The sequence below is a fragment of the Bos taurus genome, chromosome X, assembly GCF_002263795.3.
Source record: "Bos taurus isolate L1 Dominette 01449 registration number 42190680 breed Hereford chromosome X, ARS-UCD2.0, whole genome shotgun sequence".
Taxonomy (NCBI): domain Eukaryota; kingdom Metazoa; phylum Chordata; class Mammalia; order Artiodactyla; family Bovidae; genus Bos; species Bos taurus.
In genome coordinates this window covers 125851110-125874489 of record NC_037357.1, presented here as the reverse complement: position 1 = coordinate 125874489, position 23380 = coordinate 125851110, and the positions used below count along the sequence as shown (strand labels likewise).

The 23380-nt window shown below is 47.2% G+C and overlaps 1 protein-coding gene across 2 annotated transcripts in view; it reads left to right on the top strand.

The window, feature by feature from the left end:
- NHS (NHS actin remodeling regulator) overlaps positions 1–23380 on the top strand; it is a 345329-nt gene that overhangs the window by 221031 nt on the left and 100918 nt on the right. The gene's annotated exons all lie outside the window — the stretch shown is intronic.

Sequence of the window (23380 nt, the reverse complement as noted above, 5' to 3'; positions counted from 1 at the left end):
ACGGCCCTTGGAGTGGCTTTTGTCAATTATTTCGTTACATATCCAAATAACCATCCTGAGGGTGGTCTGGATTTGTGATCTGTGACAGTGTGGTGCTAACGCATTTGGAACTATCTGTTTTTTGGCTTGGTTTAGGAGTTGATGATATATAAGTCCTCAGTATATTTAATCATTATTACTTTTGAAGTTCGCACAGTGCCGCCAGTGTGAAGAATTCTTGAGCAAAGTTACAGCAGATCTACATCATTAATTCTTGGCTTCTTCCCAGCATCTCCAGTCTTTCACCTTGTGCCATGATTTTGTTCTGACATCAAATAATGCTTTGTGCTTAGAGAGCAACTTTCATCAGAAAACTGCAAGGCCCTCTGCAAACTTTTATTTTTCTAAGTACAAATAAATATCTTCAGAGAACCGTGTATATTTAAGCGTGTTTATTCGTGCTGGGGTTTTTCAATGGGCCAGGAAAAATTATGGCTTTCTACATGTTCACTTTGGAATATAGACATGTAGCATGCAGACTTAAATTTGGCTTGACATATTTAATAAATATCCCTTGAGTAAGTGATTAGATACAGAGTCAGGTATGCTGTTGAGAATTTAGCCAAGCATTCATTTCTTCTACTAATTTCATATACGTGAACATTTTCAGGGTTACGTCCTGTGCATTAGATGGAAAAAATTATTTTTCTCCATTAACAACTGTTTCCGATTGTCACCTGGAAGAGAGAATGCTTTGACTAAGCAGGATTAACTCACCAACTGGAAAATGCAGTCAGTTACTCATGATTTAATTCTTTGTGGTCAGTGGTTGATGATTTGGTTTACACAGTGTACCACTGCTCTATTTTCACTGCACTGGCTCGTTCTGTATTTTATCTCACTATTAAATGTCCGATGGCAGAGACAATGCTAGGTGTTCACCCAACCCCATTTTCCTTTCTTCTAAGACACACAGATAGACTACATTTCCCAGCATTCCTTGTAGTTAAAAGGACCCCCTGTGACTATGTGTGCACGCTTAGTCGCTTCAGTAGTGTTCGCCTCTGTGAGACCCTATGGACTGCAGCCTGCCAGGCTCCTCTGTCCATGGGATTCTCCAGGCAAGAATACTGGAGTGGGTTGCCATTTCCTCCTCCAGGGGATCTTCCCCACCCAGGATCGAACCTGTGTCTCTTATATCTATGTGCTTTGGCAGGCAGTGCCACCTGGGAAGCCCTATGACTGAGTTATGACCAATGGGATGTGAGCAGAAGTAATTAGATCCTCTTTGAGCCCCAGCCTTAAAATCTTTCCTTCTCATCTTCCATACACTCTCTCTTCCTTTGCCCATTACCTAGGTGTAGAGTGTCTAGTGGAAGGCCCCAGGCCCCTGGGGGATGATGGGGTTACAGGATAGAAATCTGGGTTCCTGAATGACTGCATGGAGCAGAGCATCTCAGTTGAACTTTCTCAAGGATGACATAAGCAAGAAATCAAACGTTGTTGTGTAAAACCAGTGAGATCAGCAGGTTGTTTGTTATTATTTGTTATTAGCCTACCCTAACTAATATTCTTATAGTTGTAGTGGAGAGTCAACACTCTCTCTATACATGTTCCACAGCTTCCAAGGGGGCATGGAACAGGCAGAGCACATTACTGGTGTTGAACAGTAGGTTGTGAAAATGTGTAACCAATGAGCCATAGGGCTCTTTGATCACCATGTCCAATTAAGCCACGTAGTTACTGTGATTTTTCCGGTTTGAGTCGGCCTTTTATCTGGGGCAGATGCAACTGTGGACAGTTTGACATAGTGGAAACTGATCATCTCAGTAAGCTGCTTCCCCAGAGGAGGGTGCAGAAATCTGTATGAATTACAAAGGGCTCCAGGTTTTAGCTTCAGTTTTTTTGTTTTGTTTTGTTTTGTTTTGTTTTACCTCTAAAGAGACTTTTCTAATTCCCATCCAGGTCTGGGTGGCTTGCTTCCCACTCTGTGGTCTTATCACCCATGTGCCTTCATCAGACTCATATCTTACTGGCTGGTCATGTCTTGCTCATGAGCTTGCCTCTCTTCCCCCAGTAGACCATGCGAAATGGCAGAGGCCATTTCAACCGCCTCGCTGATGTATGCCCTCCATTCTGCCCAATGCCTTGCCCATATGTGTTGTTTGTGATGAAGGCAGTGAATTACAATGAGATTCTGGTGATCAGGGATGAGCAATAGCCTTAGGGTCGTCATGAGCCGGTCCTCAGACCACTTAAGTTGGACAGGTGGGATAGAGTTTTCCCTTTTTAAAAACAGGAAACTTGAGATAAACTGACTTCAGCTTAAACAGAAATCTGTATTAGAAACAAGAGCAGGATCCATTTTCAGATTTTATTTTTCCCAACCACTGTGAGGTTTTGAGAGCTGGAGCTCAATCAGTTGATGGCCCAAATCCCTTAATGAAAACATTTGGGAACAAACATGCAAGTAGCAGTTAAAGCCAAATCACCTTATTTAAGGCCTAGGACCGATCTTGTTTTACGCTTCCATGCATTCACTAGGCCGGCATTTCTTGAACTTCTCCCAGGGCAGAGACTGCTTCTAGGTGCTGGGACACAGTGGCCCAGCCGTCCAGGAGGTTCCAATCAAGTGGGGACAGACCAACAATAAACACACAAGAAAATGTCAAATGGAGATAATGTTCTGTGAAAAAAAAAAAAAAATCCAAAGAGGTCAACATGATGGAAAATGCCCAGGTTAGGAAGATTCCATCAGTGGTCAGAAAGGCCTCTGGGAAATAAGTATTCCCATGACATGCAAGCTGAAGACAGAATGACAAGAAAGGGCCAGCCACATAGGGAAGAGAATGTTCAGGCAGAGGGACACACTTAGGTTTTCTCTGGCCATGAGGTGAGAGAGTATCTTGTCAAGGACTAGGAACATGGCTTGAGTGGTACTGGAGGGTGTGTTGGGTGTGGAAGGGGAGGGGTGGGACTGGAAAGTGAATGATGGCAAGAGAAAGAGGCAGAGGGTCATTTCTGAAGAGCCTCGTTTGCTCTGGTTCCGCAGTCTGGAGTTTAGCTTGTGAGCAGTGGGAACCACGAGAAAGACTGTAAGCAGAAGAGAGAAGTGAGCCGATGTGAATTTGAGGAAGAACATCACACCGACTGTTCTGCAGCAAAACTGCCCCACCCCAAGCCTCCAGTGGAGGCCTGATTAGAGCGAGGGTCAGGGGGATGTGGAAGGAAGAAGGCAGTTTCAGAACTCCCTGGATATGGGGACTGAAGGACTCTTGGGTGTCTGGCTTGGGCCATGGTTGCAAAGGTGGGGGTGCTCTCCTCTGAGACAGGAAACCCTAGTGAGGAGTAGGTGTGCATGGACCGCTGAGGGGTTCTGGACATGGTGAAGCCGACATACCCATAGCCTTGCCAGCAGGGAATATGCAAAAAACAACTGAACGTGTGGCCAGGCCAAGAGAAGAGGAACATGTTCTGAGGAAGCAATCAGATGTTAACAAAGAGGAGGAACACCAGGAAAGAAAGGTTGAGGTCAGATTCTGAACCTTAGCCATTTGATTTTAGGTGATATCATTTTTTTTGGCTTCCTTGCCCATCTCCTTTTCAAGATGCTGAAGAGTCATTTCTGCCTCTCCAAGCTAGTCTGCCCCCACCCTTTTTAAAAGTTGAAGCAGAGTTGACTTATAGTGTATAGCAAAGTGATTCAGTGTGTGTGTGTGTGTGTGTGTGTATAGTCAATATATATATATATATATATATTCTTTTTCATATTCTTTTCCATTATAAGTTGTTACAAGATATTGACTATAGTTCCCTGTGCTATAAGTAGGCCTTTGTTGTTTATTTTATATATAGTGGTGTGTATCTGTTAACCCAAACTCCTAATTTATCCCTCATCCTACTATCCCCTTTAATAATAAGTTTGTTTGCTATGTCTTTGAGTCTGTTTCTGTTTTGTACATAAGTTCATTTGTATCCATTTTTAGATTCCACATCTAAGTGATATCATACAGTATTTCTCTTTCTCTGTCTAACTGACTTCACATAGCATGATTATCTGGTCTGTCTCCATCTTGGCTTCTCCTGGTCTCCATGATGCTTGTAGCCAGTGACTTGTCTCCTCAGGGGCTGCCCGCTTCCTGTCACGTGGTCTTGTGTGTGTGTGTGTGTGTGTGTGTGTGTGTGTGTGAGATGTGGTCTTGATGCTTGTTCCTTCTCCTTGGCAGCTCTGAGGAACGAACCCCCCAATGATGGCTCTGAACGCCACTGATGAGTCAGGCATCGCTGGGATCTGGCTGCAGCCTGGTTTTAGGCCTGAGCCCTGAGTCCCCTTGCCATGTGATCCAGGCTCCTTTCCCTCATCAGTAAAATGAGGGGACTGGCTTGAAGAGTACTTTGAGCTCAAATGTTTTCTGATCCTAAGTTGTCTCGGCCCACAGGGTGAAGTGAGTGGCCTCTTACAGAACTGGCAGTCAGAGCTGGTACAATCACCATCAATACCTGGGAGAGAATAGTTTTTTGGTTCTTTTGTGCAAGGCCCTGTGGAGGCTGGGTGGGCTGTACCTGTTCAGCTTCAATTAAAAACACACAGAAGCCTCCCGCTTTGTTTTTCAAACCTTGACCGTCTGACTGAACACATCTGAATTCCTTAGGCTCCAGTGAAGGTGTGAGGAGGTGCCAGTCCACAGGCCCCATTCTACCCCTTCTTCCACTTCCCAAATTTCATTTATTGAGGGTAGGAGAGATTTCAAAGTCTTGGAAAAATGAGGGGAGACCCTACGTCGGCTTTGAAGCTGTGGGCAACAGATTCCAGTGCACGTGATCTATTCCCCATCGAGGGCTCCTGAAAGTCCCCCAGATGCTTATGAGCCCTGGCATCATTTCTCAGGAGCTGAAGCAAGAAAGTGGGTCTGTCTGTGATGAAAACAGTCTCCCAACTCTCTGCGGTCATCCTGAAGCAATCTTCCCTCCTCCAGCCAAGACCAGAGAGAGTCAAGCTTTCCAAATGGGGCCTTGTTCGGGAATGTCGGGCCGCTGTCCGCCGACCTCAGGGTGGGCCTGTGCACAGGCCTGAGGCAGCATCCGTCCCCACCCGGGGGGCATCTCCAGGCTCAGGGAGCACACAGGGTGAGCCAGGAGGAGGCAGAGGTGGGCTGAGAGGCCGCTTAGCAGCCGTGGAGCCAGGAGGATCTGGGCCAATGTAGGATGGGATGAGTCTTGTGGTCCTGCTGGCTCCGGATTCAGTGAGGGTCTTAGAGGTGAGGTGTGGAGGTGGGGGTGAGGGGCTTCAGCCTTGGGGCCAGAGGCCAGGTGACTGGGAGCGCTCTGACTGCATCCCAGTGTCCCAACTGGGGTGGAGGGGCTCTCTTTTATGGATTCTGCCAAGTGTTGGCTCTCCAGGAAGGAAGGAGGGGGTCCCCAGGAAGCAGAGGCAGCCCTCTCAGCAGTGTTCACACTGTCCTCCTCTGGGCACACGATGACCAGCTCCACTGCTCCCCCTTCCTTGGAGCCAGGCTCTTCCCTGGCCTACCTGCGCCCTGGCCTCTGTGGGTGTAGGGTGAACTGAGATGAGGTTAGGGGGGTAACTTATGCCCATTTAAGATAAGGGTTAGGGCTCTGGGACTCCTGAAAGGTCCTGAAAGGTGATCTCCCCTAGAGGCACACATTAGCAGCTGGATACAAGCACAGGTCCTGACTGATGGGAAACCCCATATTGGAATTGGCAGCAATGGCAGAAGTGGCCTCTTGGTGGAGGACTGTCCCGGGAGACTGGTGGTCAGAGCATGTCCATATCGGCTTGACAGCAGCCCCCCGGTCACAAACCTTGGCCTGTCAGTCCATCTTCCCCAGAGGGCCCCTCCAGACCACAGCACCCCGTATTCTGCTCCCCCTCACACCAGCACCCCCTCCCTGCCCCCATAGCTCCACCCTTGGCCATCAGTGTTAGTGCAGTGAGCTAGGTCTCCATCGCCCAATGGCCTGAGTCTCCGCTGGAATCATTGACATTGTAGGCCTCAAACTCAGGTGCCTTCAGGGTCAGGCAGGTACCTCAAGTGTGGGACAGGGCCACAGGCATAATAGCAAGGAGCGGCAGGGCCCGAGTTGCTGTGTGCGTTCTAAGGAAATAAAAGCATTGCAAGTAAATTCAAAGTAAGCCATCGTGTTGGCCAAGCAAAACAAGGCGCCCCAAATTGCCCACCTCCAAATTAAGTCTTCTACTTTTCTCTCTCAGAAAGACTGATGTAAAGGCAGAAACCAGGAACCATGTCTGAAATTTTATTTTATCCCCTCCTGTGCCTACCAGAGCACAGTGTAAAAACAATATATATTCAAGTTCTTCTAATAATTGGAGTATTCAAATTAAAATTAAAAGAAATAAAAAATTGAGTTCCTCGCTCATACCAACCACATTTCAAGTGCTCAGTAGCCAGATACAGCTAGTGGCTGTCATTACTGGACAGAGCAGATCTCAAACTTATCCTGTGCTTTCCTTATCCATCCCATCCTGTGGTTCTCAGGTTCTTAAAAGCCTAACTATGAAAGGTTAATCATTCTTACTATTTTTCAAGCTGATGCCACAGTGGGTTTCTTCATAGGCTGGTTAGGGTGTTAGACCTCTCGAAGTGAAAGAAGCATTCAGCAACCATACCTAGCAATGGCAGCTTCCCTTTTAGCTTGGCTTCTAGGACCTTCTCATTTGATGTTTTCATGTATGTAGAATAGTCCCACATGGTTACCGATGCAGCTGTGACGTATACTGCTGGCCACAGCCAGCCCTGGAATGGACCTCTCTCTGGTTGACGTGGTGGGAGCTTAAATGGGAAGGCACCATGAAGGGCCTGGGCTGCTGTGTTTGTTGGGACCAAGCCCTAGGAAGTTTGCTAAGTTCTTAGTGCCGAACTCCGCATCAGTGTCAGCTTGCCCTTTGTCTTCCTGTCTCCACATGTCATTCCATTGCTTCCCTTTACCTTTTGGAAAAGAGATGGAGTGAAATTCCAGGTCAGACAGACTCAGGGTAAAGATGCAGCAGTGAGGTTAGCATCTTGTAACTCAAAGGCAGCAAAAGTACTTTAACAAGGCTCAAAGGAGAGAGCCAGAGAAAGTCAGTATAGCATAAAGACTTTGTTCTGTTTTTGAATGATATCATCTCCCAACCATTTCAAATTCAGGAGAATGAAAAGCTATACCATTTTACACATTGATGTATCTCTTATTTATACTTCCCAAATGAAAAAGATTAGAATTCCAAGTCTGACCATCGGGTCCCATTACTGCAAGTTTTTTGGCTGGTCAGGTGTTTGAGCCTTCTCATTGAGTGGGCACATAAGAGAAATGACTTTATCCCTTTCAAATGTTCTCCCTTTTCCAAGTTGACTACTTAACCTTTTTGCCAGTTTCCTCATTCCATCATATCCATTCTCCTAATGTTGGACTCACTCAAGAATCCTGCATCTGAGTGCATGATGTCATTTCTAATAAATCTGACAGCAATTGGAAAGCTTCTGGAATTTCCTTATCTGAGGTAGCCAAACTAAATAAACCTAATTCCCATCCATCAGGATCTCATTGAAGGCTAGCACCATTCTGGTTGAAGTGATTTCATGCTAAATGACATGAGAATGACATGAGAAGACTGTTTTCCTGGGCTCCTTATTGAACTGGATACCCTACTTTTCTGCCTGCAGGTCCACACTGCAGAGTGTCAGAGGAGCCAGGAGTACACAGTACTGGCTGGACACAAATTGCCTTTCAATTCATACACTCAACTGTTAGGGTCAAGAATTGCCTAAGACAGCAGTTGTGCCACCATCTTGAATGCATTCGGATTTGGAGAAGCCAAATCTTTTCTTTTCTACAGCCAAGACCTGTAAAGGAGCTAGAGTCATTAAAAGATGGGGAAAAAAAAGAAGTTAAATCATAATGTTAGAACTATTAGGAACCTTGGAGATTATTGCTGTCTCTCTGTCCGGAATGATCTTGCTCTTAAGGTCATTTTAATGTTCTTTCCTCTTCTGGGTAAAACATAGTTTTCTTTTACTAAGGATCCTCAAGAAATCGTAAGTGAAGCATTAGCTAATTCTAAAGCTACAGAAAGCCCCAGTGGTTCTTCCTCCCTTTTCATGCCCAAATTCTGTTCCACCTGCTGACTTTGAGGTTTATGCTTTCAGCATTAGACTCCATCTCTACATAAAAGTTCCACCTGAAACACTCAGCAAAGCAAGTACCAGGTATTTCCTGTGGGTAGCTGGGACTTCTGTCCTGGTCTTGCCTCATGATTAACTTGGGTTTGGATGTGAATGATGAGAGATGGTGAGTCTGCGCTTTCCAAGGTAGGATAATGAGTTCCCTAACGTCTATCATTGGGGTAACCAGCATAGTGGTTAGAAGGCCAGGCTGTACCATTTACCACCTCCAGGGCCTTGAACAAGTTATTTAACCTCTCTGTACCTCAGTTTCCAGACCTGTAAAGTGGAGGTAATACTAGTATGTACCTCATAGAATTGTTGTGAGAATTACAGAGCATTTAAAATAATGCTTGACACCTACTGTGTGTGTTAGTCACTCAGTGGTGTCCGACTCTTTGTGACTCAATGGACTGTAGCCCACCAGGCTCCTCTGTCCATGGAATTCTCCAGGCAAGGATACTGGAGTGGGTTGTCATTTCCTCTTCCAGGGGATCTTTCCAACCCAGGGATTGAACCCTGGTCTCCTGCATTACAGGCAGATTCTTTACCATCTGAGCCACCAAGGAAGCCCCTAAGATGAGTTTCCACCAGGGAAACATACCTACTAGGTGCTCAATAAATACCTGCTGAATGAATAGGCTCTTTGTTTTATCATGATTATGTAATTCCCAGGAGGAAACTCGATGTGGTGGCTTCAGCTTTAGTGGGCAATCTGAGGAGAACCCTATTAAGAATTGCTGTTTTTGTTCTCATGGCAGGCCCAGATTGCCACACAGACTCATGTGCAGAGAGTTCTCAGTTTATAAAGGAAAGGAAAAACAACTCAATGTCTCAAAACAAAACAAATGATGAAATCTGGGATGAGACAGAGATGGGGATTGACATCTTACAATTAAATTAAGGCATTTCCACACAGCAGTTTCTGGAGAGAGTTGAGCCAGGCCTGGGTTTTTTATTTTCCTAGCTCCAGACTCTGACTGGTTGAAAGTGTTAAGTTTCCACTTGGATTTGAATGAACCACAAAAGGAAAACAGCTCATTCCCCCCCCACCCCCCCCACCCCGCTTTTTTTTTTTCCAGCACTCCTCACTCTTTCCTCCCTTCTTGGCTTCTTTTCCTGGAACTCTGCTCCAATACAAGAAACCAAAATGGTGGCATTTCCTTGATGAGAGCAGAGACTGAGTCACTGTGGAGCTCTTTAGGGGGCTGGAGTGCTCCAGACATTGTTCTTGGCTGATCTCTGGATGAAAAGCGGGTCACAGATGGGGGAACTGAGTTGTGCTTTATCATTGATGCTCCCCATTTCCAAGGGACCTTCCACAAACCTTGGCATTAAGCCTGGTGGGGGTGGGAACAGCTGTGGGGCCAGGCAGCTCCAACTGGGGCCCCAGTGGGCCTTTAATTTTCCCCACATGTGCACTCAGGTACAGGGATGCAGCAGATGGGCAGGGAGCAAGCTTGGGTACTGATCCCAGGACAGGAGCTCTGGATAAATGACGGTGGCCTGAGCAGCAAGTTTTGCTCTAAGGGGAGAGACTGAAACCAGGAGAAAAGGCATTCACCCAACTTTTTCCTGAAGTGCCAGGGGGAGAACAAACAGGTTAGCGGTGAATACAAAATTAGCTTTGAGCCAGTCTCCAGAGTGATTTGACCCATTTAGGAGTCATTGAGAATAAGCCAAAGGGAGCTCTGTAGCCTGCATCTGAATTTGTCAGGGTTGAGAAGGAAGAAGGGATGGCCCACCAGGTGGCTGGAGTCCTCTAAGTCCCTTGTTCTGGAGTCTGAGTGACTATGGCTGGAACACCTGAGAAGGATTCTGGGACACTGACTTTGGGCCAACTCCTGGCAGAACTTACCAAGCAAATGATAACTCCCGCAGTTTTGTTGGTAATCGGTGTACCTACTCAGGGGCCCTGGTCCTTGAAAGGACCATATCAGGTTCTGAAACCTCCTTCCAGGTTAAACTCGTCTTCAAGACCCTTGTGTAAATGGTAAACTCGGACCAAGTCAGCAAAGAGGGTAGAAACATGAGGGCTTCCGTGGGGAACAAAGCCACACAAGTACTGAAGCTGACTCCACTCCAGCCTAGAATGGTGGAGTTGGGACTGGGTTCTGTTGGTGCCCTGCCTCTGTCTTCTCCATCAGCTGGCATGCTCCTCCTGCACTGAGAGTATCCCCTCCATACAGCGTTTCAACAAGAATCCCCATCACAGACTTTGCTTCTAAGTAACCCAGCCTAAGGGGGGCTCCCAGGTGACTCAGTGGCCAATGCAGGAGATGTGGATTCAATCCCTGGGTCAGGAAGATCTCCTAGATGAGGGCATGGCAATCCACTCTAGTATTCTTGCCTGGAGAATCTCCTGGACAGAGGAGCCTGGAGGGCTGCAGTGCATAGGGTCAAAAAGAGTTGGACACGACTGAGTGATTGAGCACATAGCAACCCAACCTAAGAGAGAGTCAGGGGAAGTGGGGCATTTCAGAACAGTCCCAAACTTGACTACACATCAGATCACCAGGGCAGCTTAAAAATACAGATTTCCAGGCCCTACACCCAGAGATTCTAATCCAGTGGGTCTAGGGTGAGGCCTGAGATACTGTGGTTTTCCTGAGTACATCCTTCATCATCTGAATGCAGCCAATCCTTTGACCTATGAGAACCACTCCTTCTAACTCATGGCATTTATTTCCTTCCTTAGATCTTTTAGCAAACATTTATTGATCAAGTTCAGGAACAAACCACACAATCTGTCAGAGATACTAAGAAGTGGAGATTTAAGTAAAAGGATCCACAGTTCTTGGCAAGTGTCTTGAAGTCCAGCATACTATGCTGACTCTCAGAACTTTTTAAGCGAATTGTTGTATCTTTACATTTTTTTTCCCTCGTCCTGCAGTGTAAAGGTCTGTCTGGTTGGGAAAAGGGAGTCTCTCGCGGCACTGAGTTGCCATGGAGCTTTCCAAAAAGGGACATTTGACCCAACTTGGAATTTAATTAACGCTTCCCAGTCACCATACTCAGAAGTGTTAACCTCCTAACCCCTACCCACTGTGTCACCAACAGGCCTAGATTTTCAATATTATTGGTTATGTGGATGATTTGGTGATGAAATTCAAAGAGGACCCTGTGATAGGAAGACTCTTGATCAGGTTTTCATGAAAGACATAATCCTAAGGAATTTTAAGCAAATTGATTAAATAGCTGAATGAAGATGGTTCAGCCTGATGCAGAATAAGGGGACATTTTGGGTTTTAGTAACGGTAATGATGACAGTAGTCATAAGAATAGCAGCAAAACATGATTGCTAAGATTTGTTGGAGTACCCACTATGTGTAAGGCGCAGCACTGATTACTTGGTCTGCATTATCTTTTTAATCCTTCCAGCAACTCTTTGAAGTAAATATATCCATTGGGGATTAACAAAGGCTTCTAAAAGATGGAACTTTATTTTTCTCTTATGTGTAAGAAGTCCAGGGCTAGTCCAGAGACCAAGACTTCTCCCAGCTCTTGGTTCTGCCACCCATGTGGCCCTCATCTTCTCAGTCCAAGATGGCCACTGGAGCTCCAGCCATCACATCACTGGCTCAAACAAGAGAATGAAAGAAGGGGCATGTCTCTTGTGTTCTAAGGAGACTTTTCAGAAATGCCACACCACAGTTGCTTTGATCTCATTGGCCACATAGCAGCCCCTAGTTACAAGAGAGGCCTGGAGATAGAGCCGTTTGGTTGTCTGGCAATGGACCCAGTTTAAAAAATTGAGGTTGTATGAATTTGAAAGGGAGGGCACACACGGAAGATCTGATAGGAAGTGAACAGTTTCTGCCATAGTAGGTAATGCTTTTCTCACCATTTTACAGATGAGGAATATGAGGTACAGTAGACTGGCTGGCTTAGTCGTGTTCATAGGCAGCAGGGTCAAGGTAGGACTGCAATCTCTCTGACTCAAGGCTCCCTGTTTTAACTACTACTTCCTCCTACTCCTTCTGCTATTTTGTAAAACAGTTGTGTTTCCTTAGGGGTGCATTCGTTCATTTCGTGTTTTCTTCCCAGTGTGCCTTTTACCCTCTTTGTGTAAATCCCAGCCATGCTTCACAGTTCATCTCCAAGGCCCCTGAAAGCCCTTCCTTGCACCCCCAGCTGCTTTTTTCATTCAGTAAAGATTTATTTCACACCTACTATGCACGAGGCTTTGTTCTAGGCACTTGGGCTCCATCAACGCAAAAAACAAAGACCCCTATTATCTTAACAGGTGTGTGATCTTGATCAAATTCTTTAAGCTTTCTGAGCCTTGGTTTCCTCATCTATAAGATGGGAATAATAAAACTCACTGCATAGGGTTATTGTAAGGGTTAAATAAGCTATTGTATGGAAAACACAGTCCTTATTGCATCATTACATTTTGAAAAGTAGGACCTATAGCTATTATTAGGATCGGTGTTGTTCTGAACATGTCTGTCCTGCCCAGTAGACTATAATAGACAGGAATAGTAGCCAAGGCCTCTGTTATCACCCAAATATCTTGCTTACCAACGTGTGTGTGTGTGTGTGTGTGTGGCAGGGGTGCTTAGTAAATGTTCGCTGAGTGGATACAAAGGGTCCTGGAGTAGAGAGAACTTCGTCTTTCCTTACGCTGCTGAGTTAGGAAACCGAGAAAACATCCTGAGCCCCAGAGGAACTTTTATTTTTCCCAGTTTAAGCAGTGAGTTGTGGTGGGTGGTGTGCTAAAGAAAAACAAGCGTGACGAAATGGAATACTAATCTCCTCCTCATACTCTCCTGGAAGGCCCCAGAAAGAGCATGCAGTTCTTTTCCTTGCAGGATTTGTTCACCTTCTCTGATAGATTGCGTGTGCCAGCCAGCCCTGCTGACCCCTTCTTGTGTTGCTGCTGTCTCCTCATCCTGTCTTCCCTGCTTTTCTGTGGTCTCTGCTGCCAGTGCGAATAGTGCCTTGTGTTCCGTCCACAGGAGAAAGTTCGGGAAGTCCAAAGGCACTGCACATGTGGGGTCGTGGGGCTGTTGTATTCCAGTCCCACTGGCATCCCCCCACGCAGACCCAACCAGTGAGTCCTTCAGAACTACACGCCGGGTTTGCTGGCCACCCCACTCCATCCACCTTGTCTTCTCAGTCCAGCCTGGCCCTCGGCCCCCGCTGCAAAGGTGAAAGGCAAGTTCACAGGGTGCAGGCCTTCTTTCTTCCCTGACATCTGGTTTGATTCTGGGCAGCTAAATAGTGGCTTTGCCATGAACAACAAAAGCTAATTCACTGTGGTTTTTAAACACCAAGTGCAAATATTTTTCCTTTTCAGCTTGGGGTCACTGGAAGGGAAAAAACAGGACTGAGAAGGAGATTAACCTTTTAAAAACTATTATGACTTCCCATAGAAAATAAAACAACGGCCTCATTTCCTCCCATCCGTGAGTCTTTTTATGAGTGATTGTTGTTGGAGGCAAGACTGGGAATCCACGGATTTTTCAATTCTGTCTCAGCTTGGGTCTCTACCCAGAAGCCCACCAGGAGTGCTTTTAAGGGCCCTCGCGAATTCCAGCAGAGCTCAGGGCCACCCTCTTTGCCTTCTTGATTGTCTGTCATCATCCCTGGCTGACTTTTCCTCTTCCTTCTTCTCCCCAGCCCTTTGATTTCTTCCCTCCAGAAGGGTTCGAGGAGGTGAGGGCCAGGCCCGCCCCTGATGCTGCAGGTGCTTGCAAGGCTGGGGAGTCTTTCTGTTGATTGGAGCGGTCCTGGTGTACCCCAGGGCTCAGCGCCCAGCAGTTCCCCTCAGACACGAAGTCACCCTTCTGGCTCTCACTCCACGTGGCTATGGAACAGAAGCGAGGGGCTGACACCGTTAGTCGTTTCAGTGACCTCTCTGGACTGCAGGGCCAGCGCCCTTCTCAGTCTTTCCCTCCATTTGTCTCCTTTCTTTCCCTCCTCCCTCCAGTTTTTGCACACTGATTCCGTTGCTGGGCTCAGCTGGGAGGTGAAGTGCATGCCGTGACAACATAAAGGCTGTGAGGGCAAAGTGGTGGAAGTCTCTGCCTTCTCCCTCTGGTGCCAAGAAGACGCTCTCAACAGACCCCAGGATGGTGGATGTTTGTGAAAGGGCTTGGGGCGCTGTTACTGTTGTTATTGGCATCGCATGAGTCTAACGTGTTGATACAGGTGGTGTGTGCGTTGGGGGTGGGAGGGGATCTGAAATTGATTTGCAACCTGCAAAGAGCAAACTCCACTTGTGTGCTGCCCCTCATCCTTTCAGCGGGTGTGCAAATATTTGCAGACCTGTTGAGCAGCTCAGCCTCACACCAACCTAACGTTTTTTCACAGCCAAGTGATCCTGCCCCAGCCTAATGAGAAGAAGGACGGAGGAGGGGATGGGGATGCTGCGGGGCTGGCATGGGGTGATGAGATGGGGTGTGTTCCTTATCATGACTGGACAGTCACCCCGGGGCTGGGCTGCCTTGGCTCCCTGGCTGTTAGCCTTGGGCCGGCTTCCTGTGTCCAGCGGCATGCTTATGGTTTCCATAGCCACGTGGCTCTTGGCAGAGCTCCTCCTGAGAGTCTGCATTTAAAACCAGCTCCCAGGTGATGCCAGCGCAGCTGTAGAAAGTACCGGGCCTTCTGAAATCCTCCCGGGCCGAGGAAGGAGAGTGCGGCTGAACCCCTCCTCTGCAGACAGGGTGTGGCGGAGGCTGCCCCAGAGTCCTGATTTGCCATTCAAGTGAACCCCCGAGGGATTAGCAGCTGGCCCAGCGCTTGCTTGGGTGAGACCATCTCCCCCTCCAGGGGGGAGTCCCGGAGGCAGCGCAGATGTCGAGTGAGAATCTGCCACCCTCCTCACCGAGGGTTGCCCTCCCTCGCCCTCCCACCCCCCTGCTCTGCCTGCCGACTTAAGCAGATCAGCTTTCAGCTCCTGGGACTCCAGAGGGCTTTGGATGAAAGAAAAGGCCCAGCCTCAAGAAGCAGAGCGGGAATCCAAGCATGCCTCTCGCTTGCTGCATGCCCAAGAATGCAGGTACTTGGGGGTTTGCAGCATTTCCTGGCAAGACAAAGGGGGAGGGAACCTGGGGAGGCTGGGCCGAGGGAGCGCGGTTCTAGCAGTGATTCATCTTCTGGGGGGAGTGAGGGAAGAGCAAGGGGAGGCCGTGCTTGACCTGCAGAGATGACCCTCACTTTTGTGCTCGGCAGCTCCTGAGCTCCAGGCACTTGGGGTGCTTCTTCCAGGCTGGCCAACTTGGCAACTTTGTGCTCCTTCTGAGGTGCTGGACCACTTAAGACAGAGAGGACAAGGTTTCTCCCTCCTCCTCTTCTGTGCCGACCTTGGCCTGTCTTCCAAGAGGGCCCAGAGGGTGGCCCGTTGGGGAGGAGTCAGGGCAGCATCAGCAAGCTCCGGTCTGGGTGGCTGAGGAGGCCGCTGTGGGCTTGGCCCCATGTCCTGCACTGGCTAGCGCTGCATCTGGCCTGCTAGTCCGTTGCTTCTCCTCCAGCACCTTGCCCCCTGTCTTGTTGGAATTCTTCAGTATCCTGTCCTCATCCTGAGATCACAAGTAGAGGATTATGTCTCTCCCAGTGGCCGCCAAACAGCCTTGATCTGGGAGTCCCCAGAGCCAAGTTCCCCAGTGTCATTTCTGTTCCATCTGCAGTGGCCTTAACCCACTCTCGGCCATCTTGACTTCTTTGGTCCAAACCCCCTCTTCCTTTTAGTTCTTTGCCACATCAGCTCGGCCACACCAGTGAACCCTGTTTGCAAAGTGTCGAACTCTTTGCAGTATCTGTCCTGCACCATGGTTAGTCCTTCCATTTTAACTCGGGCTCCTGCATGGCAGGGATGGGGCCTTTTTTCTAGAGATGCCACCACCATGTCGGTCACCGTGAGTGCAAGGCAGGGTGGTGTGCTGGCTGAAGCTGGCACTCTTCTCAGCCTAGCTAAGCCACCATAGTGCTCATTTGCCTCCACTGGGTCTGTGGAGACTGGGGCAGTGCTCTGTGGCCACGCGTTAGCCTAACCAATGTGGTCATCTGCAGCCTCACTCATTGACAATGCTATTCTGCTCCACCATCTGATAGCGCTCCCTCTAAGTTGCTTCTTCAGGTGTGGTGATGAGGAAGCGCTGGTTTGTATCACTTAGTTACCTAAGGTCCGTTAAGAGGGGAAGGAAACAGGCCTGTGGGCCTGGCAGCTTCCGGTGGGCACCACCGAACCTGTGTGTTTCTTCAGGGCATGACGGTTTCTGTACTTGGGAGCAGAGAGATTGTTCAGTCCACATCTCAAATAGCTTATATACTTATGATAAATCACCATTGTTTGACATGCAGGCTGCTCCTCAGGCCAGTTCAGTCAGAACCTCTGGGGATCAACCCAGGCATCAGAGCATTTCTTTAGAAAGCTCCCCAGCTGAATCTCCATGTGCGGCTAGGGTTGAGAATCACTGCCTTAGGTAAGAAATCAGAACTTCACTCCCACCCTAACCCCTGCTTTCCCTCAGGGAACCAAGTATGACAATCCAGGACCTAAATCCACCCAGTTTCATGAGGATCAGTGGATTCAGGGGCAAATAAACAGCCAGGTAGTGTTTTATTAGGACAGAAGGACCAAGTCACTGGAAGGAGTGTCAAAGACATAAGTCCCCTGCAGGTGCCTGCCAGGCTTCCAGGCTGTGTTCAAGGAGAAAGATGGTGGGGTGGGGGGAAGGCCTTTAGGACAGCCTGACCCAGTTTACCTTGGAGACGTGAGGATCCAAGGCCGAGGTGTTGGGGGCAGGCTGGGGTCTGGAGTAGGGGGAGGTTGGAGGGCTCACCCTTTCAGAGCCACTGGCACTTTGTGAATGGAGTCATCTTCTGGCATTGGTTTCAGCAAGGTCATGGCACCTCTGCCAACTCTGGACAGCTCACCAGTTGGGGGAGACCAGGCCCTTAATCAAAGATGCCTCCAAGTAGGACTTGGCAGAGATTGCATTCGGCACAATAAAAGCGGAGAGGAAAATGACTGCTTTTTGCTTCAACACAAATTTTATTACACCAGGTTTCATTATAAAAATGTTATAGTTTTGGGTGTGTGTTTATTATATAAACAATGTAGTTACTCTGATCTTCACCATCTTTCAAACCGGAGTCTCAAAGGGAGTTTTATTTACTAGATTTAAAGCCATGGAACAATTGTTTCATACGATTGCCTTATAAGCATAGGAATAATTCAGGGAAAAAGCAAACTCCCCGCATTCTTTCCTTCTCAGTCCCTGCTGAATCTTCCCAACCTAGAGGCAGGCATAGCCACCAGCTGACCATGCTAGATCTTGTAGCTGTTAAGCTGTATGGGGGTAGACCTCAATGGAGTAGTATGGTCTTCAGAAGGAGGGCAGAGCGAGACTTAGGCTTAAGGCTCCTGCTGCATCTAACCTACAAGAGTGTCCTAGTGGCTTGGGTAAGTGTGGGAACCACCTAAGCTAATCAGGCTGGCTTTTGGGCCCCGGACCTCTATACCATCCCATAGTCCAGGGCCACAGGGCCCAACAGCTACTGCCATTATTTATGCCCTAGTCTCTGGGCATACATATTTACCAGAAACAAAGCTTTCACATTAGTATAAATATCCTCTCAGGTTCCTTAGTTCATTCCTGGGAACTCCACATTCAGAAGTGCTGTGTAGACTGCCGCCATCTTACAGCAAAGTCTATTTTGTCCATTTTACTGGTGTTTTCCATTTTGATTCATTTATCTGATTTTATAGTCACTGACTTCAGATTGTAAACTTTTGTCCTAACCCTTAAATTGAATGCTTAATTTACAAAATAAATAGGTGAATTGCCAGCTATAAATTTACCTCAGAGGACAGCTTTGGTAATTTCCATTGGTTTTACTAGTTGGGTTCATTGTTATGGGTTTCATCCTCTTGATAGTTAGGTTTTGGAGGGGCAGCATGGTGTGGGGAAAATAGGCTTTGGTATCTGCCAGATCTGGGTTTAAATCCTTACTCTGCCATGTATCAGTTGTGTGACTTTGGTCAAGTTACAGAATTGCACCTTCCTTATTTCTAAAATAGAGATGGTAAAATCTGCCTTGTATATTCTTTAAATGAGGATGAAATGAGTGAATGCAGGCAAAGGGCTTAGCGTAACTCACCTAGGAACTGTTCAGTCCGTAGTAGTTGTGGATAATAATCATATTTAAAATAACACGCCTTTGGCTGGGAAGCTACTCTGCATTTGCATGTCTTAGGCAGGGGGCCAGGACAGTGGGTGTCCTTTCTGGATCAACCCACTTATCCTAACGTCCTCCAGAGGCACTAGCAGATGGGACATGAAAATACCAACAGTGTGCCTAGGGAAGGGCAAGCAGCCAAGTGTTACACTGGATTGAGCATGCTGAGGCGAGCCAGGAAAAAACACAGCATAACCCAAAAGCACACCATTGAGAAATTCCTCTGAAATTCCTTAGTTTGCCTCTCTTGTGGAATGTTCCTCAATAGAATATTGGAGCTGCTCTGTCTCAGACCTGGCTTCTTTCCCAGCTACCCAACTAGGTTGCTTCCCTTCTCTAGGGCCTTGACTGCTTGGCATGACCAGGGCCTTGAAGGAGCTGAGCATCTGGGGAGCTGAACTTGATGGAGCAGCATCTCTGTGCTGGGCACCAGGCTTGGCTGTGGGCCTCAGACATGACTAAGACCCTGCTCTGCACTCAAGGACTTACAAGTTGGGAGAATACTGACCCACGAGCAGCAGAAAGGCTGGTCACAGTACCTCAGGGCCCATCCACAGGAAGGAGGGACCAGCTCTCCCTTGTGGGGTGTGGCCTGGCCAGCCAAGTGTGGCTGACAGAGCAGGGCACCTTTGAACCTCCTACGTTAGGGTAAATGGGTTAATGTGTATCAAGTTTGGGGTGGATTTTTGTTTGTGGGGTTTTTATTTGTTTGCTTGCTTGTTTGTCTGTTTTGCCTTGTTCTGTTTTTGAGAACATGATAGAATGAGCTCACTCTGATCTTCAGTATGAAGAACGAAATACCTAGTCTGTAAAACCAAGAGATTTTGCCATCTTTAGGTATCTAGGTATTACCGTCTTTTATAGAGGCAATATTTTGCAGAAAATGAAAGCCTATTTGCTTGGGGTTGATTCTTACATTCTCTGAGTTGGAGGTGAGGGTGGGGAGGTAGAGGAGATGGGAAGGTTAGGAAGGGTTAAGGCTGCAGGAAAACAGAAGCCAATGTAACCTGCTGTCCACTCTCTACCCTGCACAAGTCCTCTGTATGTAGACTTAGGTAGACATTACATGTCTGTGTTCAAGGCAGAATCTTCTAGTCTTCTCCAAAGCTGTCCTGTGCTTCTGAATGCTCTGTTGGGTCGCATGGCTTTCTTCCTCCTGGGTGCCACATTTGGAGTCAGGAGGGATACTGAGAAAGTCTACTCTCCTGAGGGTGGCTGGCCTTACGTGTGGCTCTAACTCAGTGACCTTGAGTGTGGTGATACCCACTGGCTCCCGAAATGGCAGAAAGGAAATGTGGAAAGGAATTCACCTCAGTCATATCCTCTTATCTGAAACGCAGGCCTAGTTGTTCAGCATCCAGAGGCCAAATGTCAAATGCCAATAAAGGGAAAGATGCAAATGTTTCCTCGGCTTTGAAGAACTGAGGCCTCTCAGGAATGTTATCTTTTCTCCCTCTGGCCCCCACTCTACAGCCAAGCAAGGAGGAAGTTTTGATTTATTCTTCAAGACAGAGTAAATCACTCTTCTCTCACCACCTTGTCTCTATGTTATGCTTGCCATGGATGGCATTTGGCCTTTAACAATTAGGATCCCTCTTCCATCTAAGTTTTTATCCCTGGAAACCTTCACCAGCAAGATAGAGCTGGATGATTAATTTTGAAATAAGGAAGAGCTTGAGAATAGGCAAGGGGCACACATCAGTAGCCACAGGGCCCTTGGCTTAAATGGATGACAAATTACTCATCCTACCTAATGTAGGCCTCTATAGCTCCTGCTTTGAAAGCCAGAGGTGATGACGGGGGTCATGGGTTTCTAGTACTTTCCACAGCTACCTTGGAAAGCCAGCAAAGTGGCCGGCTGGGAGAATTAAGATAATTGTGTATTGAATGCTTTTCCTTGAAAAGAAGGTGATTTGTAGCTTCGCTTGGTGAGCCTTCTCTTTTTCCTCTCGGCCCATCTCCTCTTGGCATTTACTTGTTCTTGCTGCTGCTTTTTTTGTTGTCGTTGAGTTTTTTTGTTTGTTTGTTTGTTTCGTTTTCTTTTTTTACACTAACGACATCATGGGCAAAGAGAGATTTTATTTTGAAGAACAATGATCACATTAACCAGGTGACAGCAGATAAGCTAAAAGTCACTCCATTTTCTCCTGGGAAAAAATGTTCTTTGCTGCCAAATCGCATTCCGCTTCTCTTTGTCTGCTCTCCTCTCATGGGAGGGTGGCAGGGCTGGCTGCTGATGGACTCAGAAGAAATCACTGGCAGATAAGATACACCCTTGATTCATATAAGAAGGGAAGTTTTTGAGTTCAATGATAAAAAAATATCTTCCTTTCCTGTTGCACAACATTCTTGTGGCTGGAACTCTCTGTAGAACAGTGACATTTCTCTACCCTTGGTCCACAGTATCAAGCAGAAAATAACTATGAAATCTGAAACTTGGTAAAGGATGAAAATCCAATTCATTGCAGTTTGATAGACGTGTAGGCCTGGATCAGACTCTGTAGCTACAGAATCTACCTACATCCTGCCCTGTTTTCAGAGCAAAACTGAGGACTCGCCTACCTTCAAGGTATCACAGCCACCTACAAAGACCCAGCCAGTGCTCTGTGCAGGAGCTGGGGAACCCAACTGGTGTGTCACCGCAGGTCTAAGAGCAGCTGTTAGCAAACAAACAAACCAAGCCTCCAAGTGACTGCAGAGAGAGTGAGTGGGGGATGGAGGAGGAGAAGGGAAGGAGGCGCCCTGAAGGGAGGGAGGTTTAGTTTGATGGATTGCTAGGAATTTGTTGGCCCCAAGAAGCATTCTGGGGTCACAGCTCTGAGCTGTGGTTTCTTTGGCAAGATCTCATAGGCTTGTTGTGAAGACTGGAGGAAGTAATGAAAACGAAGCACATAGTGCAAGGCTCGGCCCACAATGCAGACTGAGGAACTGTTTGCTGTCGTCATCATCATCAGGAGATGGTGTTGTGTGGAGAACTTGAAGGCTCTCAGTCACAGGCCATGAAAACCCTTTGCCCGCTAATTGTAACCCACTCTTTCTAAGGCTTGACTCTCATTTCTCATATCTTGGCAGACTTTGGCTAATATTAGTTCACCTCTGGCAAAATGAAAGCAGGTTCAACCAAGTTTCAAAAGATGTTTTGAACCCTACTGCATTTCTCAATATAGCGTCTTGTATACAGGGTTTATAATTTTAGGAGTGGGTGGATATTTGCGTGGCGGTATAGATATAAAACCAGTGGCGGATGCAAGCATTGCTCTTGGGTCTTTGTTTTCATCAACTCATTTCCGCAACTTCAAAAAACATTCACTTGGTCGTTTTTTTCTTCTAATCTGTTTATCCTCCAGTGCTTTTGTTTGGGTCACAAAAGGAAAGGTATTTCTGGCAAAAAGCAATGAAACTTATTTCTTCTAAAGTTTAGCATTTACAATAGAACGCGAAGTACTGTTGTATCATAAGTGATCAATATAATGTTTTTGAGAGGGGTCTGTCCATTAACATTGGGGGCTGAGGAGATTTGGAGCCCGGAGCTTGGGGAAAACCAGGATGTTAAGATTAAAACCCATCTACAGACTCTTTATTATGTGCTCAGCAGAACTGTGTGGGTCACAGCAGCTACTCATAGCAACCTTCTGACGCAAGCACAATTATGTCTGTTCCCCAGAGGAGGAAAATGAGGCTTAGAGCGTTTGCCTAACTTGCCCAAGATTATAGCTCAGTCGATGGGAACCAGAACTTGGACCCATGTCTGTCTGATCCCAAACCCCAGGCTTGTTACCACCAGGCCATACTGACTGTGAGGATTTGAAAGTAATGACTCCAAAGTAAACTTGGGGGTGGTATCTTTAGGTTATCATACAGGTTAAGAGTTAAAAGATGTGCCATGGTCTATGCTCCAGTCTCTGCTGAGGTCATCCAAAGAGAAGGAAACTTAGTTTTTATTTGAAGGAGCAACACCCAATCAGCAGAGATAGGCCTGGCACAACATGAGACTTGAGCTAAGAAGAGGTGCCAGAGAAGGGACAGAGCCAACAGTGTCCGCCCCCGCTGTTACCCCGTGTCTTGAGAAAACAGAGTGGTGTAGGGAAAGCCTTTGACTTTCTCTTTCAGTCCTAAGCTAGTTAACCTGACTGCCTGTAACTGATATATTTATTATCCAGCATTGTTTATCAGTGACATATTGTTCAAATATTCATTTCCTAGGAGAGGATTGTAAATGTCTCCTGGAATCATAAAAGGTGATGGATTAACAAGTGGGGGAGGTTGTGGCAGGTCAAGAAGTTACCATGTGGGGTTTCCCACACCATCGCTTGTGAGGGTCGGCAGGTCATGAGTTGTCTCTCAGTGGCGAGAGAGAGGAGAGTTGGTCCTCTCTGACTTCCTGACTTCAGCATCCTGGTGAAGGTCCTCACAGCGATTATACTTCATCTCATTCAGAGGTTTTGAACAAAGTAACAAGTAGCAGGTACGATTACAGCTGTTCCTGGATTTGCAGGAATCTGATTGTAACTGTCTCCGTTCTCCACTTGGCCATCTTCCCACCATCATCTGCTTTCCCAGAGTTCTCAGGCCTGGCTGCTCTGAACCCACAGTGCTGCCTGTTGGCTGGAACAGAAAACCCTGAGACTCAGCATCCTTTCCAGTACTGTGAGATGAAATGCATGTGTGTCTCTGAAGTTCCCTACACCAGCCAAGTGTTCCAGTCGTGCAGAATTCTTTGTACTTTCTCATCATACCATGCTGTCGCACACACCTCCAAGCCTGTATACAGTGTTCCCTCTCTGGAATGCTTCTATGACTGGTTTCATCTGGCCAACTCCTAGACAGTTTGGAAGGGTTGGCTTAAGCGTCACCTTCCTTGAGAAGCCCTTCCTGACATTGCTCAGAGGGATTTTGTCATCTCCCTTCCCGTAGCCCATATGCTGTACACGCCTGTATTTTAGTGGTGCTTCCAAGGGCAGCTGGAGAAGGGATAGGCTACCCACTCCAGTATTCTTGGGCTTCCCTTGTGGCTCAGCTGGTAAAGAATC